This window comes from Suricata suricatta, chromosome 16 (genome assembly GCF_006229205.1).
Source record: "Suricata suricatta isolate VVHF042 chromosome 16, meerkat_22Aug2017_6uvM2_HiC, whole genome shotgun sequence".
Lineage (NCBI taxonomy): Eukaryota > Metazoa > Chordata > Mammalia > Carnivora > Herpestidae > Suricata > Suricata suricatta.
This window is the reverse complement of record NC_043715.1, coordinates 57,757,919-57,777,499: the sequence shown is the minus strand read 5'-3', so window position 1 is coordinate 57,777,499 and position 19,581 is coordinate 57,757,919. Positions and strand designations below refer to the sequence as shown.

At 50.0% G+C, this 19,581-nt stretch overlaps 1 long non-coding RNA gene across 1 annotated transcript in view; it reads right to left on the bottom strand.

The window, feature by feature from the left end:
- LOC115280108 overlaps positions 1-19,581 on the bottom strand; it is a 39,315-nt gene that overhangs the window by 2,497 nt on the left and 17,237 nt on the right. The window contains exon 4 of the long non-coding RNA XR_003903646.1: positions 18,134-18,218. This is a non-coding gene — a long non-coding RNA (uncharacterized LOC115280108). The remainder of the gene's footprint in view (positions 1-18,133; positions 18,219-19,581) is intronic.

Here is a 19,581-nt window from a genome sequence, read left to right as displayed (position 1 = left end):
GAATTCCAGAGACACAGCCCAATACACGGCGGTTAAAGAATGCTATGCGGCCTCAACCCCATTAATTATTTGCAACGTGCCTGGAAACAAGTCCTGTAACCTCTCTGTACCTCCGTTTCTTCGTCTGTGAAGCAGCGGTAATGATTTAAGAAAAAAAAGTATGACCTCACAGGATTGCAGAGGATAAAGTAAGAAAAACCCTACACAAAGCTCACAAACTGTGTCTCCCATTTAGGCAGCCCGAATAAGCATGAACTATGGATAGACTCACTTGCCGAACGCTGCGCAGAAAGGAGCAAGCAGAAATATTTGCTACTCCACTGGAAATGTGTGAGTGAAGACGGAAAACACGAAAGTGGATCTGAACGAGGGCGACATGTGTGGGTCACTGTCTGAGCACGTGCGTTCCTCACGTTTCCATCATGGCTACTCTGCACCCGCCCCGCCCCCCATGCTGTCCTTGCCGGCCCGGCACTCACTGCGTCTCCTCTGAGACTAGCCCTTCTCTTCCTCGCATATCACACGCGTCAGGTGGGGCTCATCCCCACCTGATGACTCCAGGGGCAGCCAAGGACCCACGTCTGGCCCAGACCACAGTACATCCTTCAGGCCTCGGTGATTAGTTCCGGGATGGGCATCTCACCCAAGTAAGGGCAGGAGGGAATGAACACCAGAAGGCGAGGATTACCGGGGGCCTTTGTGGAGGCTGGGCTCCTAGGGACGGAGTGGGGAAGGAGGTCAGAGGAGAGCATCACCACGGAGGTCCGGAGACGCTGGGTGGGTTGTGCATCTTGACTCGGTCGAGAGGGAGAGGATAAGTTGTCCAGTGCTTGTGAGAGCTGTAAGCGCAGTGGCCTCTCCGTGGGCCGGTACAGGTGGGAGGCAGAAGCCTGATGGGAAGGCAGCGAAGAGAGAAAGAGCCGCGTGGACATGGCAGGGGTGCCTGTGAGAAGGGATGCCCTTGACCACAGAGGGAATGGGACCCAAGCGGGGAGCGTAGGAGTCCCCGCGGAGGAATGGGGGAGTGGAGACACAGGCCAGGGGCAGGCAGGGGTGAAGGCAGCGCCGGAAGGAGGCGGCAGGCCCCTTGCGATCCAACAGTACGTGAGCAGAGGACTGTGGCACCGCCCGCAGCGCCGACAGCCGCGTATGGAGCAGCGGGCCTCCACTGCCCGACGCGCTCCTGCCCGGCCACGCGGTTCTCGCCCTGCCTCTGCTGCATGCCAGCTCCTGGGCAAACTGCCCTCCCTTTCCCTACACGGAAAACAAAACACAGACAACAACAACAGAAACAAAGAACCGATCTTTGAAAGTATCCAACCAAAAGGGTCACCATGAGCACCCACTGTAGCGCAGCTCAGCTCGCCTGCTTATCTCGCACAAAGGTCGCTTACGGCCTACAAGGAGGCCGTGTTCGATGCAACTCAAGAAGAAACGGATCTGGAAGGCGCTGGGCTTATGAAAGGAGTATGTCCCCTGCCTTATTTTTTAAAATAATTTATTTATTTTTTACTAATCTCTAAGCCCAACATGGGGCTCAAATTTATGACCCTGAGATGAAGAGTCCGCACGCTCTACCCAATGAGCCAGCCAGGCATCCTTGTCCCTCACTTACTGCAGATTATTATTACTATATTATGCTAATCTTATATATAACATACGATAAAATATATATCATGATGCTATATATGATCTCATATGTAATTGTATATGAATATAATTTCACACCTAAGTGTCAAATAACAAATACTAATAACATATAATAATTGTATTGTGGATCAACCAACACCTATTCTACAAACCACAACATGGGCCTCGCGTCAGTTTACCCAGCGAAATAAGGCTTGGGAGGACTCAACTGGCAGAGAAATGATTAGCAGTGAGCTGGGTATTTATTGACTATCGAAGACGGAGCTACAATATGCAATCCTCTTTTGGTGAAAGCTAATGACAGCCTTTGTCCTACAAGTCTGAGCGACGGTCCAGGAAGACAGAAAGCACTGCATTATTTCCAGTATATTCCTTTCACTTTGCGCTTTAACCTTGATTTGTCAGAGCAGATTCTGGCCACTTCACTCCCTCCGGCTCTAAGCAGTCTTTCTAATTGTCTCGGGGGTTGGGATCCAGAGGGTTTTCTTAGCAGGACAAGGGCCTCGGTGAGATGGGGGGCCAGGGGAGCTACTATTCATCTGGAGAGCACAGAAGGGCCTCCGGGGGCCTCTCTGGGAAATTGCTTCTCTTAAACAATCGGCCTTTCTTCCGGCTTTCTTCCCTGCCTGGGAGGGCGTGCATGCCTCCAGGGTTACAAGTAACTTCATTTGAAGGCCACAGCTCTGATGACCTTCAGGTCTCCGATTGATCTGCAGCCTCCAGCCCTCCGCCCACTCACCCTCTCCTGGGACACTCCCAGGCGGCCAGGCCAGACTGAAGGACGCCAGGAGCCTCCTCTCCTTAATCCCGCCAGCTGGGGCCGGAGGCCCTTGCTATGCGGGCTGGAAGAAAGCTTGTGACCCTAATCCCTTGTCTTGCACCTCAGCGGAGGGGGCTTGCCCGAGACCCCTGTGCGACACCCCAGTGACAGGAAGTGTAGGCCAGCAAGACCCCAGGGCTGCAATCCGGCTAGGAAGGGAAAGTGGTTACTGTTTTCCTACCCAGGAATGGGGGAGGCCTCAACTCTACTGTTTCAGAGAGCAGGTAGCCACAGGCCCACTTGTAAATGTTTCCATATCCAGGAATGGGGTAGAGACCCTGCCTCTGCTCTCATCCGATTTTGGGGACAGATGACCCAGGAAAGCTGGTCTCTAGCTGCAGCAAGAAGGATTCAGGCAAAACCCGACACTTCCTACATCCCCCTTTCTGGCCTGCTCAGCCTCAACCTTCCCAAAGTCCCGAGAAGGCCCCAGATTCATGCAGAGCAGAGGAGGGACCAGGGACGAGGGGCAGAAGGTTCTCACCCCACGCACGCTACAAGTCAAAGAGCAAAGGCTCCCAGTTCCCAGCCCTGGTACAGAGCCCTCCAGGGCCCCGGAAGCTAGAGTCTGTCCCTCGGATGCCACAGCACAGGTCGGGGACCGGTGGTTCCCCTCTGGAAGCCTCGGCCCGCCCTCCCTGGCACCGACCAGAGGAGCTCAGAGGGCCTGCCCTGGACAGTCAGGTGTAAACCGTAAATAAATTTCTATCAGACACCCAACAATGGAGCATTCACTCACCCAACAAGTACCTGACATGCCTGTGTCCCAGGCACTGTGCTAAGTTCTGGGGAGTCCCTGGAGCTCATGAAGATTTGTTCCTTTGTCCAGGAGGGGACCAGGAAACAGGCTCTGATAAACTCACGGCAACTTTTAAAATTAATGGCAACAGGCAATGGTTTCTTAAATGTGACAACGAAAATACAGGTGATAAAGGCAAAAGCAGACAAGGAGTGGATCTACACCAAACTTTACAACCTGCGTGTAGCCAAGGAAACCACCAACAGTATGGAAGGGTAACAGGAGGAAGTACTTGCAAATGGTAGAGTGAACAAGGGGTTACTATTCAAAGCATACACAAAGAGCTTCTAAATGCAACAATAAGTATGCCCGATTAAAAAACGGACAAAGGACTTCAACAGATGCCTTTCTGAAGATGATATTCAAATGGCCAACAAGTACTTACAAAGGTCCTCAACATCATTGATCATCAGGGAATGCAAACCAAACCCACAATGAGATAAGCTCTCACACCCATCAGGATGGTGATTACAAAAAGAAAAAAAATGAAAAAAGAAAAAAGAAAGAGAGAACAGAAAACAACAGAAAAAGAAACTAACCAGTGTTATCAACAATGTGGAGGAAATGGACCACGTGTACACTGTTGGTGGCGTTCCAAAATGGTGGAACAGCCGTGGAAAATAGGGAGGTCCCTCTGAGTATGAGATGGAGAAGGGCCCTATGGTCCAGCAACCCCACTTCTGGGCATATGCCCAAAGAAACTGGCAGCTGGATCTCAAAGAGATATTTGCACACCCATGTTCTCAGCAATGTTATTCATAGTAGCCAAGAGGCTCAAGTGGCACAAATGTGGAGAAACAAAATGTGGTCCATCCATACTACGGAATTTCCTAGAGTTTCAGATATGCAAGATAAAAAAGTTTCGGAGACTTGTGTCTCGCAACAGTGTTGAATATACCACTGAGATGTACACTGGAAAACGGTTAAGATGGTACATTTTATGTTCTTTGTATTTTACCCCAACTTAAAAAATGGAGATAATAAAACAGGGTAACCTGCTGGATCCTTGGGCATTTCCACGTAGGAGAGGTTTCAGAAGGAGGAGGAAGAGGGGTCTTGAAGCTGGTTTGTGTATCACTCTATAAATAACCGGGAGAAGACCTCAGTTATCCACATCCAAGAATGGGTATGAATTGTGGGGCTGGGGCCACATCAGAGGTGACAGACATTTTTGGAGGGCATAAGGGACTATTCTATCTGGAGTTCTCCGGAAAAGACTCCTCTAAAGAGACGACACTCAGGGCGCCTGGGGGTCTCAGTCGGTTAAGTGTCTGACTTCAGCTCGGGTCATGATCTCACGGTTCATGGGTTGGAGCCCCGCGTTCGGCTCTGTGCTGACAGCTCAGTCTAGAGCCAATCTTTGGATTCTGTGTCTCCCTCTCTCTCTCTGACCCTCCCCTGCTCACGCTGTCTCTGTCTCTCAAAAGTAAATTTAAAAATTTAAAAATAAAAAATAAAGTAAAAAAATAAAAAATGAAGAGACAACACTCCAGCCGGAGGCTCCGGGCCGGCGTAAGGGTCTCGCAAGGGCGAGAGGCCACACGGACACTGCGAGCTGCAACAGCGGCTCTGACCATCGTGTCCGCGGCTCTCGCCGGGTTGGCAGCTCCCGGAGACTCCGGTGCGCGTTGCGAGGATAAGCCCTTTCACCAGACAACGTCCGCAGCACGGAGCGGGGCGGGTGGGGCAGGCTGGGGCTCCGCCACCCAGCGGCCGCGTGCCCAGCCCCTGCCACAGCGGGTGTGACCTCCACCAGCAACGAGCCGCTTCTCACCAGCATGTGGGAGAGCTGGGGGTCACGCTCAGGCGAGGAGAGGAGGCCTGAGCGGTAACAGACGGGACACCGGGCCGCGGCACGGTTCACAGCCAGCTCCTGGGGGGACAAGGGTATGGCGTGCGGCATTCCCTGCTGCCCATGGTGACCGATTTCGGGCTACCAAGGCTGGGCGGCTCCGGGCGGAGCTGGCTCTGTGGGCCCGTGCAGGCCGGCACCTGCTCACCGCTGGGCCTTTCCCTCTTCGGGGCGGATCGGGGCACGTCTCCTGAAGAAGAGCCCTGAGACGTGGAGACAGGACGGGGAAAGAGAGGCAGTGGGAAGGGAGGGATTTCAGGCTCCCAGTCTGGCCCTCGACAGCGCAGCCTCCCAGAAGGGCAGCGTGCCAAGCGCGGGGAGTGGAGACCCGGTCTGCTTTATTTTTTAATACTTGTGGCAAAATGCATGTAGTGTAAAATTTTACCATCTTAATAATTTTGAAGCGTACAGTTCGATAGCGTTAAGTACACTCACATTGTTGGGTAGCTGTCCCCACCACCCACCTCCAAACTCTTCATCCTGCGAAACTGAAACTCGGGCCCCATGAAAGAACAGCCCCTGGCGCCCACCATCCGTGCTGGAGCACGGGCCAGAACCTCCCTCCTCTGGCAGCTGGGGAGTATTCCACGTGTGTGGACAGACCACAGTTTGTTTCTCCATCCATTCGTCAACGGACACTTGGGCTGCTTCTGACTCTTGGCTATTGGGAGTAGAATTGCTGAGAACACTGGTGTGCAAATGTCTGAGACCCTACTTTTGATTCTTCGGGTCTCTGGCCAGAAGTGGAATGGCTGGGTCCCTACCGCCTGTCTCACGTCACTCCCGCCCCAGCACGGTGTCGGGCACTCACAGGGGGCATGGGAGACACTGAACCGAGCCTGGAAACAGGTCTCGGGAAGAATCCTACTAAGCTGGCACTGTGGGCCCAGTGTCTGCCAAGAACTCCATCTCATTTAGGGCAGGACCTGTCAGGATGCGCCTTCCATGGGGGACCCCTGAGGGGGTGCTCTTTGTCCCAAGGGCTGCCGACTGCTTTTCAGCTGGGACGGCGATGTGATCAGATTTTCCTCCAGCGAAGACCCTCTGACTGCAAGCAGGGCGCATCAGAAGCCACTCAAATCCAAAGGGACTTGGCGCTACTCTGTGCTCCCAGGGATGGGGCAGAGGAGGAATGATTTGAAAGACATTGACACAGACAGTTGGGCACAACTTAATGTACAAGACATGGGCTCCCCAGTGCCCGCCTCCCATATACACACGGCTGACCCAGGGCCCTTCCCTAAAAACGGGACCACGTTTACACAGGGATGGTTAGCGGTTGTTGGGCAGGGACTCCCCTCACGGGAGGGCCGGCCACATGTCACCCTATTTGCTGAGCCTGCAGATGTGTTCTTGGATCAAATGACAGCTGTGGGGGCGGAGAGGGCCGGGGCAGGAAGAACAGAGCCTGGACCTAATCCGCCACAGTTGTTCTGGCTTTGAAAGGAATATGTTGTCCAGGCTGGCCTATCTCTTGTTTCTTTTACAGAAGATGGTTCTGCTCTTCCCATGATAAATGGAGTATGTGCCCACTGCAGCCCCTCCGGAAATTACACATGTACATACATATGTAGGCACATGTGTACATGGGAAAAAAGTAATGTTACCCACAAGACTAATCAGAGAGGAGTTTTGGGAAGCATTTCGGAATACGTTCACACATTATTTTCCCAGTAAAAATATCTCCGTAAAACCACTTGTCATGAAATTGTGAGGATACTATTCATTCGGCAATTTTACCTGAGTGCCTACTACGTGCAAAGCGCTGTTTCAGGCACTGGGGACACCGCGGCTTACAAAACAGACAAAACGGAGTCCCTGCCTCGGTGGGATTGACATTCTGCATTGTGTCCGCTTTACTGTCCCCACTTTTCCCTTTTCCAGGCACATATGCCCCCGTTCTCACCGAACACCTTGGGCCCCCAGGGGGACATCTGGCAATGTCCGGAGAAGAGTTTGGTCGTACACCTGGGGTGGCCAGTGCCCATGGCATTTAGCGGGTGGAGGCCAGGGGTGCCGCGGGCCTTTGCTCCCTCGGCCCCCGCCCCACAGAACGGTCAGACGTCAGTGTCAGAGGCGCTGAGGCTGAGAACCCAGCTCCACAGGTACGTGAGCACGCACGTGGGCACGTGCCCCCACCGCACGGGGCTCTTAGCCATCATCTGTTTACAACTCTCAATGAGTCAGACCCTATCATAGTTGGGAAAAATGTACAAACACAGCTTTAAGAAACTCCAAGTGCCTCTCTTCACCCCGTGCTATGGAACTAAATTGTCCCCTAAATCCTCCTAAGCAGAAATTCTAAAGCCTCTGCTGCCTCAAAGCCTAATAGTTTTTAATAACAGAGCTTCTATTTTTTTTTTTTCTAATAGCAGTTCGGAGGGGGTGCTGGTTGGTTTGAGGTAAGGGAGTGGTCGAATCTCCCTTGTGTGGGGAGTCCGTGGGAGGGCGGGCAGGAATGGAAGCAGAGATGCCCGCGGGAGACTGAAGAAGTCGTCCGGAGAAAGAGGAGGGCGGAACGGCCAGGGGCCAGCAAGGGAGGCACTTCTGAGGCGTGATGGACAGGACCTCGTGGCTTGTGGTATTTAGGGACTGTGGTCAGGGGCCCGGGTGCACTGATTGCCATGCTTCTGCCTTACAACCACGAAAGGCATTTCCCTTCCCAAGAGACGTGTAGGCTAATGACCAGCCAAGATTTTACTCCCTGAGAAAAAAACATCAGTTCCTTCCAGGGAAAGAAGACCAGATCGGCCAGGACAGGCTCGGGAGCAGTGTGGGGCCATTTCCACTCCTTTCCTCCCCCTAGACTCCCCTCCTGAAGAAGGATTAGGGCCTCCAGGAGGCACGTCTGGGGAGAATACTGGAAATGGCGAGGACAAATCTCCCTGGAAGCGTGAGCCCGGGCTGCCACTCTGTTCCCCGGGTCACAACAGGGGCCGGGGTCCTGCTGCCGCCTGGACTTTGCGGCCGTGACCCTGCTCAGCTCTGCGCCGGGCGTCCCAGCCGATGTTGAAGGCTGGGTTGGAGGGAGGCTACACGGAGGCAGGGAGACTATGGAGGAGGCGATGCACCGATGGAGAATGTTCTCCTTGCACTGTTCTAACTCAGCAAACAACACACTGAAATGTCCGCCCTTGTGGAACTCCCGTTCTAGCGTGGTTTTCTCAACGTGGAAGGACTGACGCCCTAGCTGGACAGTCTTTGTGGTAAGGGTCTGCTCTGTGCTTTGTCCGGTGCGCGCAGAGTCCCTGGTCTCTCCCCACCAGATGCCAGCAGCACCCCTCCCCCAGGTTCGGACAGCCCCCAACGTCTCCAGACACTGTCAAATGGACACCAGCACAACGCTGCCTCACATTGAAAATCCTTGTTCTAACAGGAAAAGAGAAACGGAGTCACTCAGGAAATTATACAGTGTCCTAGCAAGTGAGACGCAATCATGTTAAAGAGGGGAGAGAATGCTAAGCAGTGTTAAAGGAAAAATTATTCAGGACACTTTTTTCCAGCTTGATTGAGAAGCAACTGACATATAACACTGTGTAAGTGTAAGGTGTACAATGTGTAGATTTGATACACTTACATATTGCAACACGGTTACCACCACGGCTAACACCTCCACCATTCACACCACTTGTTACAGATAGTGATTTTTACAGACTATATTTTTTAAGTTTATTTATTTTGCAGAGCCAGATGTGCGGCTCGATCTCACCAACTGTGAGATCATGACCTGAGCTGAAATCAAGAGTTAGATGCGCAACTGACTGGGCCACCCTGGCACCCCAAAGATGGTAAAGAGGATTTTATTCAAGAGAGCTACTAAAATGGGCTTTTGCAGTGGGGGAGAGAGAGGAAGATTGACTCTGATTATAAGGAAAGGTGGAGATTTACAGCCAAGGATGTCAGTGGGTGAAAAATTATTAAGTAGATTAATTCTTTACTGACCTGACCTAAGAGGATTCTTGCTGAAGGCAAGACATGGTGACACAAATCTGAAAGATTGTGGGGAAGTTCTGCCAGACTGACTCGGGCCAAGGACAGAGCCGAAAGCTGGGGAGCCCAGCCAGAAAGCCTGAGTAGAGTTAGGTCAAGGAAGGGGCCTTAGTCAGTGGAAGGGAGAAGATGCTGCATTTTTAAATAGGGAGGTCAGGATAAGCCTTGTTGAGGAGAACAAGAGTTGACAAAGGAATTGCATTAAATCTATAGATTGTTCTGGGTCGTACGAATATTTTAACAACAGTAATTCTTCCGATCCATGAATGTGGGATATTTGTCCATTCTTCTGTTTCCTTCATCAGTGTCTCACGGTTCTCAGTGTAGAAAAGTTTCACTTCCCTTGTTAAATCTATTCCTAAGTATTTTATTGGTAGTGATGCTATCAAAAATGGGATCATTTTCCTTCTTCTTCAGATAATTCATTGTTAGTGCACAGAAATGCTGCTGATTTTTGTGTGTGATTTTGTATCCTGCAACTTTACTGGCCTCATTAATCTGTTCTAACAGTTTTTTGGTGGAGTGTTAGGATTTTTTACATTTCAAAAAAACTGGAAAAAATAAATACAAAGTATTAAGAAGAAAGAGTTGACAAAGGATGAGAAGAGCTGAGGATGAAGAAAACGCAGATGTTGAGAGAGCAGCAGAGGGAGGAGGTCAGATGGCAGAAGATATATTTCAGGGGGGGCCCATAAGCCTCTGGGTACAGGAGGTACGAGAAGTAGGCGGAGATGTTTCCGGCTCTGTGGCTTGGAACCCGGGTGGATGGTGGCCCGTGTGCCAAGTTGGGGATTTCTAGAAGAAGGTTCTGTCTGAAAAAGACCTGATGGGATTTCTCATAAGCTTTGCTGCACTTCAGGTGCTCAAGGCCATCCAAGCAGGAAGGCCCAGGAGGGAACTGACTCTGGTCAGAGGTCTGGGCTGCAGAAGGAGGGGGCCATGGGAGAGGATTAGGGTGAGGTGAGTGAGGCATTCCCTTCACATGCCGAAAGCTCAGGAATCGAGATCAAGAACATTTTAGTGGATTGTTTTTTAAAAAGTCAAAATGAGTGCAAAAGAATCCATGGTGAACAAAATACAAGTTTTAGATTTTAGATTTTTAAAATATTAATTTCACTAAAATTCTAGATTTAAAATTTTTAACTTCATTTAAATTTTTGATTCTAATGTTTAATTAAAATCTTGGTTTGTGATTTTAACGAACTTTTTTTTTAAGAATTTTAAAGACAGTATCAGCAATAGAGCCATGCCACGTTACGTCAGAGCTTGAGGGTAACAGAAAATCAGCACTACCGACTGCGCTCATTTAAAATGGTGGTACTGTTCATCATGGATTGTTTTGCATTCATTTTGATTCTTTCGAGTATTGCATTCAGGGGCACCGGGGTGGTTCAGTCAGTTAAGTGTCTGACTCTTGGTTTGGGCTCAGGTCACGATCTCGTGGTTCATGGGTTTAAGCCCCGCATAGGGATGCAGAACCTGTTTTGGATTTTTTTCTCTCTGTCCTTCCCCCATCAAAATAAACAAATAAACTTAAAAAAAAACTTTGTTAAAAAAATAAAATAAACTGTTGCATTCAAACATTATTTCTCTTTAGCACTGAGTTTTTTGGTGTCTCCTTGAATTTGGGGGGATTCGCCTTATGCAAGCCTAGACCCTGAGGCTGTGAGAAGTGGAGAGCACTGGTCCTCATCCTATGTGATTCACCATATTGGTGTTTACTCTCCAAGGGAGAGGACAGGACAGTGGGAAGAAGTGACACCGACCATCTGAGGCGGGGGCTGCAGCACGGTTTCTCCATAGGCTCCCTACTCTCCAGCCCACCTCTGCTCCGGAAACGTGAAGTTCCCCGAGCTGATGTTGTGTTAGGTAGGACGGACAGGCGAGCAATGATGGGCAATCCAGAATATAGAGAATTCTTTCTACAAGGTTTCTTTTTAAAAATGTTTATTTATATAAGAGAGAGAGAAAGCATGATGAGCAGAGGAGGGACAGAGAGAAGGAGAGAGGGAGGGAGAGAATTCCAAGCAAGCTCCACAATGTCAGCTCAGAGCCCGATCCCACAAACCATGATCACAACCTGAGTCTAAATTAAGAGTCAGATACTCACCAACTGAGCCACTCAGGTGCCCCAGAGCACAGAGAATTTATGTGAAATGAATTTTGCTCATATGGAGAACTTGTGGCATGTGTCCAAAAACCAAGGGTAATAGGACTTTGTTGCTCCTATTGGAGGAAAGAGACACATTCCCAAGAAATCATAGAACACTTAGAAATGCAGGAATAGGGACTCCTGGGTGGCTCAGTTGGTTGAGCATTGGACTTCAGCTTAGGTCATGCTCTCATGGTTGGTGAGTTCAAGACCCCTGTGCTGACAGCCCACAGCCTGGAGCCTGGTTCAGATTCTGTGTCTCCCTCTCTCTCTGCCCCTCCCTTGTGCACTCGCACGTGCTCTCTCTCTCTCTCAAATAAATAAACATTTAAAAAAAAGAAATGCAGGATTAACCTATATTGATATATGGAGCTCTGCATTTAGTTTGTTAAAACACAGTGAGGTGGCTCAGTTGTTTAAGTCTCCAACTTCAGGTCAAGTCATGATCTCACGTTCCTGAGTTCGAGCCCAGCATCGGGCTCTGTGCTGACAGCTCAGAGCTGGAGACTGCTTCGTATTCTGGGTCTCCCTCTCTCTCTGTCCCTCTCCACTCACACTATGTCTCTCTCCCTCTCTCAAGAATAAATAAACATTAAAAAAACAAAACAAAACAAAACCCCACAACAAGACTACTACTCTGTTATGGGCTGAATTATATCTCCACCTTAGTTCATATGCTGAAGTTCTAATCCCGTCATCACAGATGAAACTGTATTGGGACACAGGATGCTTCAAGAGACAGTTAAGGTAAAACGAGGTCATTAGAGTGAACCCCAATCCAATCTGCCTGCCATCCTTAGAAGAGGTACAGGGACAGAGGAAAGCCTATGTGAAGACACAGGGGAAAGACAACTATCTACAGGCCAAGGAGAGAGGAGGCGTCAAGAGAAACCGACCCTGCAGACACCTTGATTTTGGACTTCTAGTCTCCAGAACTGCACGAAAATAGATTTCTACCATGGTGGTGCTGTGTTATGGCAACCCTAGCAAACTGATAGAACCCAGTATCTGAGATAAAAGGTCAATGCTGAACTTATTTTTACCATAACGAGGGAGCACAATGCTGGTTGGGTCACCTCTGCACAGAATGGACTGACTTTATACAGAATTAGAAGTTCAGGGTTTGGCAGGCCTTCTGGGACACAAACAGGTTGACATCATCTACAGGACCGTGGCCTCTCAAGTGAGACCCCTGTTGATTGGTTGGCACTTAGAGGCGTGTTTATCAGAGTGAGTCCATCCTTGATGGGCTCTTTCAGGGACTGACTTTCCAAAGCAAAGTGCTGACACTGATTGTTTGGCTTGCAAAAAGTGCATTCTCTGAGGCGAGTTGTCACTGATTGGTTGAATGGGTTTAAAACTGATCCTGGTGACTGTTTGTTTCCCTGGCTGGGGACCAATGCGTCTTTTCCCAACTTGTGGGAACTTCCTTATTTTCAACTTGTTTGGCGGTGACTCTGGCCCCACAAGACGGCCAGCTCAGTGAAAAGAGGAACATGATCTGAATTGCTCATCTAAATGCATCCTGTTGTCTAGAACATAACTGGTATAGATTAAGCACTCAATAAATGTTGGAAATGATTATTCTTCCTTACTCAGTGTGCCTTCCTGGGAGTCCCCACGTGGGTTCCTTGAACGAGAATGGAAGAATTGCCTAGTCAAAGGATGTGCACCTCTTCAGCTTTGATATTTAAAAGCAAGAGGAGGAGCTAAAAGAGGAAAGTGGGGCCAGGAAACCAAGAGAACAGAGGGTCAAAGAAGGCACTAGAAGAAAGTGTTTTTAAGAAGGACAAAGAGGTCAGTTGTATAGATGGCCATGGTAAAGCCACATAAGCTGAGGACACAGAAGTGACCACTGGATCTAACAACATAGTAGGTTTTGAGCAGAGCCATTCAGGGGCGTGGGGTGAATGGAAGCCTATTTAGAAGGAACTAGTGACAGAAAGTGTTCTAAAATACAGTGTATCAATAAGAAATCTGAGGTGCAGCAAGATCAACAGATCAGAAGATGACTATCATTAAAATCGTTTGCTGGGGTACCTGGCTGGCCCAGTGGTAGAGCATGCAACTCTTGATCTTGGCGTTCAGTTTGAGCCCCAGTTTTGAGTGTAGAGATTACTATAAACAAACAAATCTTAAAAAATATAGTTTGTTACAATTCCCAAGAAGGGCACACCATGCCATGCAGGGCTGTAAGGACGAGCCAGGAGGCAGAGGGAGTTGTTGGGGGGAGATGTGGGTAAGATCGTTTATTGTGGTTTCTGAGAGAAGGGACAGGTGAGGTGGAATAGGTCAGGTTAGGACTGGCTAGACTGAATAATTTCAGTGCATTGTGGGGCACAGGTGATGTCCCTGGCCCTCTGGTCCCTGGTACTTCTGGTACTGGCGTGAGTGGAGCACGGGAATGGTGGTCTGGAGAGTGAAAGGCTGACAGAGGGTGTGGTTAGGAATGTGGAGACTAAGGATTGATGAATTTGCATTTGAGAAAACAGCACACCCCCAGGAAGAGGACTTCTCCTGAGGAGGGGGTGCAGTGAGGGAGGCAGGAGGCCATGGCAAGGGGACACAGGCACCTACTGGCTGACCCAGCACAGGCGTGTAGGGCAGATATGACGGCATCACGCTTACAGAAGCTGGAAACACCGTTAATGCAAAATGGAAGGTGAGGAAGAAAGCATGGGCAGTGAGCCCCCAAATCTTAAGAGAAAGTGTGGGCTCCACAGAGAACAGAAAGGAAAGTCATTAGGGCCGAAGGCACGGGGAATTAGGAGACAAGGATGAAGACGGAGCCGAAGTCTGGGACAAAGAGTCAGGTCAGAAGTATTCATGTGACCCAGGCCGAGGGACTTGGGATTCATGGTTAAGGGCCAAAGAAGCCACTCTGGATGCTTGGTGGGATGGGTGGGAGGCAATGGGAGGAGGGAGAGCACGTAGGAGGGAGCTGTCTGGAGACATGATGGCAACGCAGACGTGGTGGCGGAACAGATACATAAGGACCCCGTTGAGAGTTTCTGAGATGGTGGGAGGTGACCAACCTTTGGAAGGTACAGAAATTTGGAGACAGGTCGAGAGGGAGCTTTCCAGCTGAAGCCCGAGCTTCCTGAGGAAAGTGAGCTTCAGGAAGTTCACACGGGGCCTCCCACCAATGCCCACCTCACAATGTTCCTTGATTCCGGAGCCGAAGGCCAGCAGGGACCAAAGCAATGTATGCAGTGACTCTATGGGACATGTGGGTGTGGACGACAGGGGATGGAAGTCCCAGTCTTCCAGGGCTCCATCCACATTTCCAGCCCAGGAAAACACATCCCTGGTCATGATCTTTCCCAGTGATTATCCCTGGATCCTGGGGATCCTGTGTTATTCCCATTTTCAGGAACTGATAGTCTACTCCCTTTTGTGTTTTAATAAAACCGTTCAGGGTCCTGAATTTCCTTCACAATGACGAGTATGGAGAAAGGCCCTGATTATTGTCCACTGACCTAAATTCTAAAATTCCAAAATATATCTGGAATGTACCCATAAGAGAATGGGAATATTTTTACTATTTGTCACTTCCCTGTATCTATACAAGGTATATGCACTCACACATACACATACACACACACCAGAATGCAAGTACATTCTGATGAACATTGTCTATTTTCTTGGAACAGTGATATGACGTAGTTGTTCACAAGGTGATGCAAATAAAGCTTCCAGACACATCTGTTTTCTAAGCCAACTGCCACTCCATGGACTTTCCAAACAGAACTTGGGAGTCTCCACCCCATATGGGCCTTAGCAGGGAACTGGGTCTTCAGCTGAAGAACCACAGGGATCATTTAGAGGATTTTAAGTAGAGGAATGGCAGTCTGGTTTTCATTTTTAAGAGGCATGGAGAATGGATGGATTCGAAGGGGTAAAAACACAAAGGGGTTAGGACTTGACGCAGGATCCAAGCAGTGGCAGTGGTGGCCTTCTCTGTACTGGAAACAATGAGATCAGGCCTGAGGAAAGAGCTATTTCAAGAGGCCAAACTGGCAGGTTGGTGACTGACAGGCGGTGTCACGCGTGGAGGAGACGGACAAGGACACGGCCAAGTTTCTACCCTGGCCTCCGAGAAGAGCGGTGCTTCACCACAGGCAGACGGCTCGTCCTCTGCAAGACCAGGAGCATATTCAGGTGGACATTACGGGGCAGAGGCCTTCTCGAAGGAGGTTCAGATGACTGTATCTACCTGTTGGGAAAGTGTTAACTCCTGCAGGCAGGCCTGGTTGCACAGTTTGCAGGGCCCAGTGCAAAATGAAAATTGTTCAAAACACAGGAAAAAAGGCACGTGGAAGGCAAAGAGCTACATGCTTCTTCCTTCCTTCCGCGGTCTCCCTCACGACCTGTCCTGGTGCTCTTCCTTTGCTGGCTCCTGCCATGCTTCCTGGCACAGGGACAGTTGTGCGGTGAGTGCGGAGCGTCCCAGGCAATGCATTCAGATATGTGTGCAGAGCCCACTAGCTGCTGGGTTCCTCAAGAGTGGAGCCTCATGCCCAGGCCGGGGCAGAGAGGCAAACCAAGTTTTCCTCCATCACATCCCAGCACTGGGTGGATCAGCGATTCCCAAAGGTCTGAAGCAGGCGGCGTGAGAGTCGTGCCCGTCAGCTGCCCACGGGACGCCCCCATCTCCACCTCCGCACTGCCTCCCCTTCTACCTAATCTCTCTGCCTAGCTCCTTTTTAAAAAATGCTTATTTATTTATTTTGAAGCGGGGGAACAGGCAGGAAGGGAGGGAAACAGAATCCTAAGCAAGCTCCGCGCTGTCAGCACAGAGCCCGATGTGGGGCTCAAACCCATGTGCCGTGAGATCGTGACCTGAGCTGAAACCAAGAGTTGGACACTTAACCAACTGAGCCCCCCAGGCGCCCATCTCTGCCTCTGAGCCCCCAAGGTGCCGCTCTCTGCCCTGTCTTATAAGGACACTTGTCATTGCTAGGGTCCACTCAAGTAATCCATAATGATCTCATGTCAAAACTCACACCAGCAAACACCCTTTTTCCAAATAAGATAACATTCACAGGTTCTCTGGATTTGGATGAGGGTGGATCTTTCTGAGGGCCACCATTACACCCCTCCACTGGCCCTGACTGAAAGAAAAAGGCCAGCTCAGGCAGATGGTGTTGGGAACACATCTCCTCCCCTCCTGCCTTGTGCTCCCCACTCCGAGAAGAACTGAGCCTTTGAGAAAGAAGAGCTAGGGGAGGAGAAAGGAGACATTCTGACTCAAGACTCCTTCTCCAGGCTTCCATGTCACCACCCAAAAAGAGGGCAGGGAGGGACTGAGGTGGCCCTGCCTTTTTCCTGAAATACAGAAAAAAAAAGAAAAAAAAAACCAGGCCCAGATGAGTCCCCAGACTCACAGCCGGCCTCTGGTCCTATCTGCATGTTAGAAAGTCCACGCCGGTTGGGAACTGAATGGAGGGAAGGAAAAGCAGAAACAGAGGAACCAGCAAAGAGGGCGGCAGGTACACTTGCTATTCTGGGTCAAACTGCACCCCTCGGCTGGCTTTCACCAGACACCAACTTTGCCACCACCACGACTGTGGACTTCCTGCCTCCAGAACTGTGGGAAGTGAGTATTTGCTGTGTATAAGCCATCCGGTTTATGACGCTTCCATTACAGCAGTCTGGACGCACTAAGGCCATGTCAGTGCAAGTTTGAGGAGGTGGTCCAAGCATTCTGAGTCCAGGGAACTGGGCTGTGCAGTGAATCTGGGAGAGCGCGTAAAACTTCACCCTGGTCTGGACATGTTCCTCCGCACTGTGTGCCGCCATTCGTTTTCATCCGTGTCCTCCAAGAGACCTGTTCTGCATTTACTTGAAGTGGTCAACAAACCCACAGTCTTCCAGTCCCTACAAAGAATTTCTTCTCGATGCTCCCGTTTGGAAACCACTAACAACGCTGGCTAACGTTCATGGAGAGCTTACTTTGTGCTAAGCACATTGCATACATTTTCTAACCTAAGCAGCAGAAGAGAGAGTAGGGGACTCTAACTCTCTTGCTTTATTCCCTGAGAGACAGACGAGATGGCCATCGCCCAGGTGCACTTGAGCACCCCAGCACGGAGAATGTCACTCCTCATAGCTCCCAGGGAGAAGTTCCACGTAGGTCTGAGTGGCTCATCTAGAGTCACGTGCTCATCCCTGAACCAATCACAACAGGCACAGAAATGGAGCAGAGTGACTGAACAGACCTGGCTCAGATACCAATCAAGTTCCCCATACAAAGGGGCCCTGTGGCAAGAGCGGGGAGAGAGAGTATTGGGCAGAAAAACTATCAAATGTCTGCAATAATATAAATTATGTTTATAAATATTGATGAGGCCCTCTATACCTCTGGTATTTTCAATTAATTAGGCCAACAAATCATTTTTATTTAAGTCAATTTCAGTTGAGTATCCTATTTGTTATAAGAAGGAACACTAACTCATTTACATATTTTCCCTCTCTTTCTACCAGAATGTAGGCTCCATTAGAATAGATACCAAGTCTACCGTTCACTGCTATAGCCCCTTTGTGATGATCTGCTTAACATCTGACCTCGATTCCCCCAGTCATTTCCATGCAGGACAGTGTTTTGTTTTGTTAAAAAAAATTTTTTTAAACAATTATTCATCTTAGAGAGAGAGAGAGAGAGAGAGAGACAGCGAGCATGAGTGGGGGAGGGGCAGAAAGAGAGGGAGACACAGAATCTGAAACAGGCTCCAGGCTCTGAGCTAGCTGTCAGCACAGAGCCCGACGCAGGGCTTGAACCCCCGAACCCGTGAGATCATGACCTGAGCTGAAGTTAGATGCTTAACTGACTGACCACCCAGGTGCCTCTGTTTTGCTTTTCAGACTCACCTCTGTGTCCTCCAGATTCTAATCCATGTATGGTCTCAGAATATACTGAAGAATGAGCAAGTAAACACATGCTTCTCCTGCCGGACTGTAAGCAACAGGAGGGTAGAGACCATGAGTGGCTTCTTAGGTTTGGTGTGTGTTTGTGTGTTTATTTTTGAGCCTGAGGGAGAGGGGGAGGGAGAGCCGGTGGGGGAGGGGCAGAGAGAGGAAAACAGAGGACCCAGAGCCAGCTCTGCCCTGACAGCAGAGTCAGATGTGGCCCAGACTACCGTCTACGAGATCACGACCTGAGCCGACGCTGGATGCTTAACCGACGGAGCTGCCCAGGTGCCCCGACCATGAATGTTTTGGTAGCAATCATATCTTCAGGATCTAGCAGTGTCTGACACAGAATGCCACCACCCCTCCAATTATTACTGGTTGAATGACAGACCACATGAATTAATCCATGGTAAATATGCACAATGTTAACCTCGCTGCTGCTTACAGCCGCTGCCGAACCCTGTGGACTCTGCAGAGGTTCACGTGGCCGACCTTTTGTTCTTCTGCAGAGACCCCCTCCCAAGTACTTGCATAACCCCCGCCCCCCCAACACAAAAGTCTTGCATAAACCACTGGAGGAGGAGGCTTCAGGCTCCAGGCACTCCTCCCCAGCCCCCAGCCAGGCTGGGCTGCCGTCAATTGTTCTGGCTTGTTCCCCCTCAAGAGCTCTGAGCGCTTGTTAGCTATGGAGGCAGGTTCCCACTGTTACCAGGGAAACTGCAGCTGAAGTGGGGAAAAGGAGGGAGGCTGAGGAGTGGGCGGGGAACGGAATTTTCCAGCTCAGGAGGCTGACTGTGTGTGGAATCAAAACACCGATCAGCACTCCGTCGGTTCTCCTAAATATTTTGGGAGTGACTGAAAAATTGTGAGAGCTTGGACAGGGGACTGTAGTTCTGTCTCTGAGCCTCTGGCCTCATTGGTGAAGAAGAGTTATCCAGTTGCAGATGAGATTTGAATTAAAATAACGTAGGGGGTGCCTGGGTGGCTCAATCGGTTGAGCCTCTGACTTTGGCTCGGGTCAGAGTTCGAGCCCCTATCAGGCTCTCTGCTGTCGGCGGAGAGCCTGCCTTGGATCCTCTGTCCGCCTCTCCTGCTGCACCTCCCCCGCTCACGCTCTCCCTCTCTCTCAAAGTTAAGCAAACATGGGGGCGCCTGGATGGTTCAGTCGGTTAAGCATCCGACTTTGCCTCAGGTCATGATCTCGTGGTTCGTGGGTTCGAGCCCCGCGTCGGGCTCTGTGCTGACCGCTCAGAGCCTGGAGCCCGCTTCTGATTCTGTGTCTCCCTCCCTCTGTCCCTTCCCGCTCATGCTCTGTCTCTCTCAAAAATAAACACTAAAAAAATTTTTTTTTAAATAAGCAAACATTTAAAATAACGTAAATACAACCCTTAGCAGAGGGCCAGGCA